The sequence below is a fragment of the Muntiacus reevesi genome, chromosome 4 (genome assembly GCF_963930625.1).
Source record: "Muntiacus reevesi chromosome 4, mMunRee1.1, whole genome shotgun sequence".
NCBI lineage: Eukaryota > Metazoa > Chordata > Mammalia > Artiodactyla > Cervidae > Muntiacus > Muntiacus reevesi.
The window spans coordinates 118,282,759-118,292,355 of record NC_089252.1 but is presented as its reverse complement, the minus strand read 5'-3'; positions in this window follow the sequence as shown (position 1 = coordinate 118,292,355).

The window sequence follows — 9,597 nt, the reverse complement described above, 5'->3', positions numbered from 1 at the left end:
CAGGGGACAGCACCCCCACCAGGGCTCCAGTGAGGCGGGGGAAGCCACCCAGACACCCTGCTCTCCACCAGCCTGGAAGCCAGCCCTAGCTGACCCAAACCCCGGAAGTCTGGAGGATATTTTTACTATCTTCTTCTTCTTCTTTTTTCCCCACTGTTCTGGGTCTTAGTTGCTACATTCAGGCTTTCTCTGGTTGTGGCGATCAGGGGCTACTCTCTGCTGTGATGCACAGACTTCTCACCACAGTAGCGGTCGCTGTTGCAGAGCACAGGCACTGTGGTGTTCTGGCTTCCGCGGTCACAGCGCCTGGGGTCTAGAGGACAAGGTAAACAGTTGTGGCTTACAGGCTTAGTTGCTCTGCGGCACGTGGAATCTTCCCTGACCAGGGGTCGAACCTGTGTCCCCTGCATCGGGACCACTGGGCCCCCAGGGCAGTCCTGCGGTCTTCTTGCTGTTTCTATCCTGTGATCACCCTTACATTGCATCGTCATCTTTTTGACAACTGATGTGTGAGTTTTTATACCTAAATGCTGTCAACTTCGTGTATGAGTTTCCCGGGTGGGTAAGCACAACAGAAATGGCCCGTCCGTGTCCTGAGACCAGAAATCTGAGGTCAGAGTGCTGGCGGGGCCTGCTCCCTGCTCGCCTCTTCCTGCTACAGGCCGGTGGCTGTCAGCCTTTGGCCTTCCATGGCCTGAAGATGCATCGCCCTGACCTTCCATCTGCCCACCAGCTTCCCTGTGCGTCTTCCTCACCACCCGATCTTCTTCTTCGTAAGAACCCCGGGTGTGGGACTGGAGCCTGCCCTGGGACTTCACTCTAACTAGACTGCCCCTGGAAAGAGCCCGTTCCCAAGCAAGGCCACCTCGTGAGGCGCTGAGGATTGCGACCCCAGTTTGTGGGGTGGATGCAACCCAGGCCATCGCACTCCGCGATCTTTGTGTTGGCTGTGAGTTTTTTCACCAGTGACTTCTTCCTCTCTTAATATTTGTGGTACTTTCAGCACGAACATTCACATTTTCTGTAGCTGAATGTGTTGTCTTTCCTCTCTGACTGCTGTCTCTGGAATGACCCCTGCACCCGCAGCTGCTGCTGAGCCGTCAAGTTCTGGGCGACCCTGTGCCCGCCGGCCTGAGCACCCCGGGCTCCCCTGTCCTCCACCCTCTCCCAGAGTTTGCTCAAACTCACGTCCATTGAGCCAGTGATGTGGTCTGACCATCTCAACCTCCACTGTCCTCCTCTCCTGCCTTCAGTCTTTCCCAGCGTCAGGGTATTTTCCAGTAAGCTGGCTCTTCTCTTCAGGGGGCCAAAGTATTGGAGCCTCAGCATCAGTCTTTCCAATGAGTATTCACGGTTGATTTCCTATTGACTGGTTTGATTACTGTCTATCTTATTGAAATTATTTCTTAGTTTGTCATGTTTAAATATTTAATCCTTCTAGAAATGAATGTGTGCGTGGTACAGAAGTAGCTCTTGAGTTAAACATAATCACACACTTCTTCACGATTGATGTTAGTTCTTGCCACCCTGAGGAAGGAAGCGGCTCCTAACTGCCTCTTAATTAGCAAGGAGACGGCTCCTCCAGAGACCCAGTAAATCTCACTATTATCTCAAGTCTGATATTTCCCTGTTTCTCTTTCAGGTTTCACAGCTGAGAAAGTGCCCACAGACCCTTTCCTCTGCAGGCGGCTCCCTTGGCAACGCAGTGGAAGCCTGAGAAATGAGCAGTCCAGAAAGCAGTGGATTTGATGGTCAGCCAAGGGCTGTTAGTGTCCTCGGCCTCCATCTGGGAGAGGAGAAAGGAGGCTGCCCATTTTCACAAGTGTGCACAGACACACACCCATGTGCACACGCATGTTACAGTCATAGATGAAACAGCAAATTTAAAAAGTGTAATTTTGAAATCCATCTGCACGCTCTTATTGTTTTGAAATGGACAAAGGATAGAAGGACATGTCCATCTCCTTCCTTGCCCAAGGTTTTGCCTCTTTTCTTTATCTTTTTGCATTATATGGAATTTTGTGGGCAATTTTGATTGACAGCACAGGTCTTCAATACCGTATCTGCCAAGAACCTACAAGTCCTTTCATAGGTCTGTGGCACACTCTTGGGGAAGCAAACCCTGACCTGAGCACGTGTCAACTGTTCACACTCCTCAGGTGCACACCTGGGTGAGCACGCCTGCCTGCTGAGATTCCCATGTGCTTGATTTCAGGGTGTGCCACCCCCCCAGGGGTGGCCTTGAAGAGCCAGGAGAGCTGCTCCCACGGGTCTCAGCTGAGGGCCTCTGCACTCTCAGCTCATCACATGTTTGGGCTCTCCGACTGGAGAGAGGAGCCTTGGCAGTCAGTGGCAAAAATTGCGTTGGATTTTGGAATAAGGCTACTTGTTACCAAGCACTAACTCTGAAACTGAGCTTTTGTCTCTCTCCAGCTAATCCCGTCCTGAGAGCTGTGTCTTGCCTCTGGAGCTATTTCTGGCAGCATCTTTAGCTTTCTTACCGTCTTTACATTCTGGTGAGCAGCACGCTTCCTCTGGGATGCCTCCGTCACTGGTGCACACTACAAATCCACCTGGTTCACACTACAAATCCTCCCGATTCATACCAAATCCACCTGATTCACACCAAATCCACCTGGTTCACACTACAAATCCTCCTGATTCACACCAAATCCACCTGATTTACACCAAATCCACCTGATTCACACTACAAATCCACCTAAAATCTACGATTTTTGCTTCCTTGCCGAATTCCAAAGTTGTTCATCTCCAACTACCTCCTGCTCCCTTCGACCTAGCAGGTCTGATGCTGGAAACAGACGCCCCCATCCCCCACAAGCAGTGTAGCTGGTTACATGGACCTGCCTTACCCCACAGGGATGCAAGTTCTGGAGCTATGCCCCCACACTCAACTTTTCCAGAAAATGAGGAGAAATAACCCACACCATTTGGAAACCTCAAGACCATTTTGGAGGTTTGGGGACACATTTTGAGGTCTTTCTAGAGCTTTTTTAAAAAGTTTACTAGACTTCATACACATTACCTTATTTAATATTCTTTTTAAAAAATATTTTATTTCTTGGTTGTTCTGGGTCTCCGCTGCTGTGCGCAGGCTTTCTGTAGCTGCGGCGAGTGCAGCTCTCTTGTCATGAAGCACGGGCTCTAGAGGTGGGGCACAGTCGTTGTGGTGCACAGGCTTAGCTGCCCCACGGCACGTGGGATCTTCCCAGACCAGACATCGAACCAAGGTCCCTGCACTTGCAGGCAGATTCTTATCCACTGCACCAGCAGGGAAGTCCTTATTTGATATCCTTGATAGTCGTCCTACCTGGTAGCACCACCATGCCCACGGCACAGGTGAGGAAGCTGCGGCACCCGGAGGCAGAGTATTAGCAACGTCTCATTGCTGGCCAGCAGGGGGACTGGCCATGGTTTCTGTTCACAGGCCAGAGCTGGTCACCGGCTTCTGCTAAGGACGAAGAGAGCAGGAGTGACTGTGGTTGGCAGAATGCACAAATCTCATGTGACAGGGAGATGAAGTTTTACACATATGTGGACAGTTACATGACGGACATTGGTGTGAGGGCACCGAGGTCCAGACACACAACCCCCATCCAGGTGCCTGCTCCCAGGGAACTGGCCCAAACGTCCACTCCAAGCCATGCTGTGTAGATCAGTTCTGCTTGGTTTTGTATTTTATTTAATAGACTCCACAGCTGTCCTCACGCGTGAGAATTCAAGACTACGCCTGTATGTGCGTGTTCAGTCGTGTCCGACTCTTTGCGAGACCCTGGACTGTAGCCTGTCAGGCTCCTCTGTCCGTGGGATTCCCCCAGGCAAGAATACTGGAGTGGGTTGCTATTTCCTTTTCCAGGGGATCTTCCCCACCCAGGAATCAAACCAGCGTCTCTTGAGTCTCCTGCACTGGCAGGCGGGTTCTTCACCACTAGCGCCACCAGAGGCTGACTACGCCTGTGAGGTCCACCCATGCCGGTGCTCAGCAGCCGCCTGCGGAGCTCATCGGGGCGGGAGGCGGCGCCTCACAGACCCAAGGGTCCCAGCCACTGAGGGCCCCGGGGATGGAGTCTTTCCAGGACCCACAAAGGCCGTTCCCCTGTGACTTAGACTCTGGAGCTCCCAGGCAGGAAGGCGCATGTCCTGGGAGACAGCGCTTTTGAAATCGGGGCAAAATGACTTTGGCTGTAGGCCCGGAACCTCGGCCACATGGTGTGCAGGCAGACAGGATGGCGGGGAGCAGGGGGCGGGGGGCTGGGCTCCGATGTGTGTGAGGGGTCATCGCAGTGGCCGGAGGAGTGGGCAGCCCCCAGTCCCTCAGGCCCAGAGCAGGCGGCCCTTGGAGGAGCCCCGGGCTCCGGGGCGGAGGCGGGCTGTGGCAGGTGTCGGGGGCTGGGCCCCTCCCGGCTGGGCCCCTCCCCCAGCCGCCCCAGGTTTCCGGCCCCATTGTTTTTGCAGCAGGACGAGCCGGCTGTCCTCGGCCTCTCTGGCAGGGCGGCCGCGGAGGACTGGCCGGGGCGCAGGACTCCCCTGCATTCAGATGAGCCCAGGGAGGCTCGGCCAAGTCCCGTGTGAGTCTCAGCCCCAAGTGTGACTCCAGGCTGGGTTTTCGGCGCTGGGGGAGGAGCGCCGGGGTGCGGTGGGTGGCGCACGGCGGAGCCCCGGTGCTCCGTGTGCCCTATCCCCCTTTAATTAATTAAGGTTTTGGAGGAGATTATAGGTTTACAAAGTTCAGAATCCAGAGGATAAGCGTGTGCGCTTGCGAGGCCTGCTCCTCTGCGCCCCCTGCTGGCCCGTGATCGGCTCTGCAGTTTGTCCTGACGTGCCCGCAGCCCGCGGCCCGCGCCCCACTGTCCTGGTTCTCGGGGCGGGGTTGGAGGGGGGCATCCACCGGCCACGACCGGCATGTGGTCCGCAGACCTTACAGCCGAGTCAGAGGGCCCCGCACTTGTCCCTGTGTAACTGTAGGGCCCTTTCAGCATCCCAGGAGCACAGGTATGGAGGGGGGCTGTGTGCCTATTTTGAGGGGTGTGGGGGGGGGCGCTCTGCAGAGTCAGGTGAGCTTCTCAGCTGACCCAGGAGTGGGGTCACAGGCTCCAGCCCCTCCGGCAATGTCTGAGAGGGATCCAGACCTCTCAGCACCGTGAGGTGGGCCGGAGGTGGGGGCGGAGGGTCTCTTGAGATGCAGAAACATCTCTGGCCCTGGGTGTATCCACTGAGTTTTGCAAAAACAAAATCTGCACCTCAGGGGCGTGTCCTACAGCACAGGAGATCCAGTGCCGGGCGCTGCCCGCACACGTCCTGCTGGAAGGGGAGGGGCGGGCAACGCTGAGGTTTACCCTGGGCTCCGGGAAGAGGAACCAGTCCTGGGGACTCCTGAGGCTCAAGGTCTGGGACGGTTAGGGTCAGGGTCAAGGAGGGCCAGAAGGGCTCTGGTGGGGAGGATTTTTAACTCTTCCTTTACCACCTTCTGATTGTTTCGCAGTTTGTGCTGAGCAACATTACTTGGAGATGAACCTGTGGCCTTTGTGTGACTTCTGTACAGATCTTCTGCAGCCAGTTTGATGAGGTTTGACAACTGAACAGCCCGTGTGGCCACCACTCCAGAGAGCCTAGGACGCTTCTGTCATTCTAGGAAGGCCCCCCAGTGCCCTTCCAGCCAGTGCGCCCCGCCCCAGGCAGCCGCTGTCTGACTGACCAGCGGAGCCTACAGTCCACGAGGTCGGAAAGAGCTGGACCCCACTGAGCGGCTGAGTGCGCACGCACGTGTGGCTGACACCGCCGGCCGGGACAGGAAGATCCACGAGCGCCGGCCCTGTCGGCGGTGACCTGGGCCTCCCCGGTCCACCTGGCCTGCGGGTGGCGTCTCCCTGTCTGCCGCCCCCGCTGGGGCCTCACCGAGTGCCGTCTGCACCCTGAGCTCCTCTGGGGCCCTCATACCTGCGTCTGCCCTTCGGCTTCCTCCCCTGCGCCCGCTGGGGGCTCTCTCCTGACTGGCCTGGACCAGCTCACCTGCTGGGCTCCCCACCCTCCTCCTTCCTCGCTACTCTGGAGTCAGACCTGGAAAGACCATGTCCACCAGCCTCTTGGCCCTGACCTATGGTCACCCAGAGGGAGATGGAGCATGTGAGGAGAGTGGCCGATTCTCCAGGCAAGGATCCTGGAGTGGGCAGCCATTCCCTTCTCCAGGGGATCTTCCAGACCCAGGGGTGGAATCTGGGTCTCCTGCATTGCAGGCAAACTCTGTACTGTGCCACCAGGGAAGCCATTTGAAAAAAAATTAATCCTGGTCAAATAACACAAAATGCACCATCTTAACCACTTTTAAGTGTCCAGGTCAGAGGCATTAAGCGAATTCACATTGTTGTGCAGTCACGGCCACCATCCAACCCGATTAACACTTCACTTCGTAAAGCAGTCACTTTGTCCCCATTAAACACCAGCTCCCACTCAGCTCCCCCAAACCTGGCCCCCACTGTCTAACTTTCTTTCACTATGAATCTGCTTGCTTCTGGGGCCTCGTGTAAGTGAAATCATGCCCTGCTTGTCCTTCCATGACCGACCTGTTGCAGTGCACGTAGTGTCTTCAAGTTTCCTCCATGTGGCATGTCAGGTCTTCCTTCCTGTTTAAACCTGAATAGTATTCTGGGAAATTGATTATTTTTCAGATGTTCTTACTTGGCAAAATAAAAAGCTAGCCACCCGATGTCAGTTGCCCAAATGCCTATGAAATGGCTCTTCCAGTTACCACCGGACCTCAGGGGGAAACACAGACTCCCCTCGTGTGCAGCTTCTCAGGGATCAGGCAGCCACCATGGGCGAGTCACGCTTCCTCACGCTTCCTAGAGACCACCTCACGTCTGTGCCCCCCAACACTTGCCCCGCACACTCCCCCACCCCTGCCCCACGCCCCGCCCCGCCCACACACCCCACCCAGCCCCCCAGGCGCCCCCATTCCTCCCACACACACACGCCCTGCCCACACCCCCGCCTCCACTCTTACTTCTCTCTCCATCTGGATGGAGCCTTTCTCCGCTTTCCCTGACTGATCTCCCCCCAGTCCTGACAGGCCTTGTTCCCCCGAAGGCCCCAAGGGCCCCAGGCCCCTCTCCCGACCTTCTCCTCCCTCATCATGGCGGCCCCCAGCTTTCGGTTTCTGCCCCTCACTGGACTGAGAACACCTCCAGGAGGGACGCTGCGCCCCACCCCCCAGGTCTCACTTCTTCCCTGTGATGAGCCCCGGGGTGGGGGATGCACCTGCCGGCCCGGCCCTGCCCCAGACCCGGGATCTGACCCTCCAGAGGGGTCAAGAGGCCCCCACGAGAGGCCTTCGCAGGAGAACAGCTGTGCGCTCTGTGCGCCTCGGCCCACTCGCAGAAACACCTGATTGCATTTCCGGGTCGCTGGGTGGATCCTGGTTCAAGCCTGGAGCTGTATGAAGGCTCCCTCTGACGTCACCTCCCTCTGCTACGGCTGTGCCCCCCTCCCCCAGTTCATATGTTGACTCCTAACCATAAAGCTGATGATATACGGGGGGCGGGGGGGCCTTCAGGAAGTGGCCAGATCATAGGGTGGAGCCCTCAGAGTGGGATCAGCGCCCTCATAAAAAGACCCCAGAGCCCCCTCACTGCCTCTGCCATGTGAGGATGCAGAAAACGGCCCTCACTGAACCGGGCTGGCACCCTGACCACAGACCTCCAGACCCCCGGCAATGAGTGGATGTTGTTATAAGCCACCCAGCCTGTGGCATCATGTTCCCAGCCTGAATAAGGCAACATGTAAATCATACGTTGCCTATCCCAAGGGGAATATCGCGGGAAGCCATCCTGAATTCTCGGTTCCCACTGGGGGCCGGCATCAGGTGCCACTGTGAGTAACTCCCAAGGTGGGCAGAAGCAGGGCGGGGAGGGGAGAGGCAGTGGGGCCCTGAACAGGGGCCCTTAGGACCCGGCCAGAGGGAGCAGCCGCCTGGAGCTGGGGGGAAGCGGGTCACGCGGCCGTGGTCCGAGGCCACACACCTGACGAGTTAATGTTTTCCCCCAACGCACACACAGCACTGGCTCCCAAATCCCTCGAGAACAGCTGAGTCATCCTTACACAACAGAAAGAGCCTCCATCGGGTCACCTGTCCACCTGGCTTGAGCCAGACTCTCCCTCTAAGCTGCCCCCAGCCTGCCCCTCACCCACAACGAGGGCTGAGCAAACCCTCACTGTGCTATCCACACCCCCGACCCCCCCACCGACCCCGGCCACTGCAGGCTGAGCATCGTCCATCTACACTCACCCCTCTTGGATGCAGGCCCTGCTCAGGCTTTTGGAGTACACAGCTGACCGAGACCCTGTCTCCACCTCAGGGGTCTTGCTGTTGTGAAGAGAGACAAACAAGCATGTGGAAAAGTACATTAGGGTGTGATCTGCGCTAACATTAAAAAAAAACTAAGATCATGGCATCTGGTCCCATCACTTCATGGCAAACAGATGGGAAAAAAGTGGAAACAATGACAGATTTTACTTTCTTGTGCTCCAAAATCATTGCAAACAATGACTACAGCCATGAAATTAAAAGTCGCTTACTCCTTGGAAGGAAAGCTACGGCAAACCTAGAAAGCGTTAAAGAAGCAGAGACGTTACTTTGCCAGCAAAGGTCTGTGTAGTCAAAGCTATGGTTTTTCCAGTGGTCGTGTATGGATGTGAGAGCCGGACCATAAAGAAGGCTGAGACTGAAAGCTGCGTAATGTATCTGACTCTTTGTGACCCCCTGGACTGTAGCCCACCAGGCTCCTCTGTCCATGGGATTCTCCAGGCCAGAATACTGGAGTGGGTAGCAGTTCCCTTCTCCAGGGGATCTTCCCAACCCAGGGATCGAACCCAGGTCTCCTGCATTGCAAGTGGATTCTTTACTCTCTGAGCCACCAGGGAAGCCCCAAGAAGGCGGGGCACCAAAGAATTGATGTTTTCAAACTTCGGTGCTGGAGAAAACTCTTGAGAATACCGTGAACTGCAAGGAGATCCAACCAGTCCATCCTAAAGGAAATCAACCCTGAATATTCATTGGAAGAACTAATGATGAATCTGATGCTCCAATACTTTGGGCCACCTGATGCCAAGAGCCTACTTATTGGAAAAGACTGATGCTGGGAAAGATTGAAGGTAAGAGAAGGGGGCAACTGAGAATGAGATGGTTGGATGGCATCGTTGACTCAATGGACATGAACTTGAGCAAACTCCAGGAGATAGGAGCCTGGTGTGCTGCAGTCCACGGGGTTGCAAAGAGTCAGATATGGCTGAGTGACTGAACAACAACTGTGCTATGAATGTAGGAAGGGAGGGGGACTGGGGCCGCAGGAGGCGTTCCCTGAGGGTCCTCACGTTCAGCCATGTATTCCACAAATTTTATTGAGCACCTGTTAAACACAAGGGCCTTCCCAGGTGGCTCAGTGGTAAAGAATCTGCCTGCCAATGCAGGAGACTCAGTATTCTTGCCCTTAAAATCCCACGGACAGAGCAGCCTGGTGGACTGCAGTCCATGAGGTGGCCAAGAGTCGGACAGGACTTAGCAACTGAACGAGAACAGAGAACACC